We start from the raw sequence: 1,797 nt of genomic DNA on the forward strand, positions 1-1,797 counted from the left end.
CAACGGCATGACGGTTTTTTAAACCCTGAAACATCTTGATGTGAATAGAAAATACGATACGGGAATTTATATGTGGCAGCAGTTAATAGCGAATATATATAATACTGCCTTATACATTTTTAAAGATTGAAAACAAACTAAAAATTCCATTTTTGTAACGCATGCTACATATTACTAGTAAATGTTGAATTGAGGTTTTCTTTTGCTTTTATCTGCGGACTTGGCCGATTTCAGACCATCTGGCAACCCTATTAACTTAATAACAGTCAACCGCTCGCCTCTGAACTCGTTAAGTTTCTAACAGCCAGACACTGTAGTGGTCAACATTTTCAGTTAACTATGTTTTATATTACAAAACTAAACCGCGGTGCCCTGCTAGCTTAAATAATTAAGAGTCCGTTACTACTCTATTGATCACTGGCGGCTTTTCAAAGAGAAACCCACCAATCACAGACGATAAATCAGCGCTACTTGTACTTCGACCGCTTCGTGTTCTGCAAGATTGCTAGTGGCTTGAAAAACAGCCAAGTACGCGAACAAAAAAGGCCTAAAAGGCCTCTAAGTAAATATTCATACATTTGTATGAATACGTAATTCTTTAAATTAAATTCGAATACGAATATTAAATTTTAATTCGATGTGGTCCAAGCTTCCACATTTCTATGAATCTGAATTTGAAGACTAAGGCCAACTCCAGCTTTCCTCCTGAGTCCAGACAGCGCAGCGAACCAGTAGTTTGATCCTGCGTTCGGGACAGCGTTCCTGCCAGTACCACCGACGCTACGAGGCACTGCGCATCTCTGCGATTGTTAACTTCGAAGTATCATATGCGATGGATAAAACTCAGGTCCGTCTCCTACAAAGATTAGGCGTAGTCATTAGTTAGTTTACTACCCTAGGCGAGTAGGCGTAGTTATTAGTTTACTTCAGGCTAAGTCGTGCTGCAAGCCTCCGCCATCCTGTGACGCGTAGTTCGACTCCTTCTCCATTTCGTTGACGAGACGTAACTGCTTTTGGAGCGAATCTTCCTAGGTTGGATTCGAGCTACATAGGTCGGATTCCATGAAGTGCTGCTTTTAGAAAACATGTGGTTTCAACCATGAATGATCCAAAGTGTTTAGTATAGTGTAAATCCTTGTTCGAAGCTGTATATAGCAGTTAGTATAAGCATAGTTAGTATTTAGCAGGGCTGGCGTCGGAGATTAGGCCACGTCTGGCATGTCGCCCATAACTGGAATGTTTGGACGCAACTTCCTGTACCCATAATTCCATTTCTTTAGTCTAGAAATTTAGGAGCCCTCAGCGCTGGACATAGTCTACGGGAAGAAATGAGAACTACGAAACTGAACTGAAAACTTGCATTAGCAATGCTGGAGCGTATCGTGCATAAATTCCAGTCTTCGCATGGATGCCGTAAATCCTTCACTCAACTCCGTAATTTTTAACGAGTATTTAATTTGTAGATCGACGGTTTCTTGTAAGACTGTACAATTACTGTACCTCATGAGCAAGACAATAAAGTTTGGTACCTTTTGTCTCGGCATTGTATCTCTTGGCTGAAGTGTTCTCACCCGCGGGTCAGCTACATCAGCTTAGCAAAATCACGTCTCGATTCCGGTGTCAACTTATTCCATCCAGGCGACCTAAAACGTAATCCATAAAATGATGTAAAATGTCTTAGTCATCTCGCTTTAAATAGCATGGGACGACGGTCACATCGAAATAGCCCACCGGAAGAATTTGAACCGTTATTGCTTAACCAAGCTAGTCTCTTGCATCGTGCGCACGTAGTTGACC

Source organism: Hyalella azteca, unplaced genomic scaffold (assembly GCF_000764305.2).
Source record: "Hyalella azteca isolate HAZT.00-mixed unplaced genomic scaffold, Hazt_2.0.2 contig7307, whole genome shotgun sequence".
Taxonomy (NCBI): Eukaryota; Metazoa; Arthropoda; class Malacostraca; order Amphipoda; family Hyalellidae; genus Hyalella; species Hyalella azteca.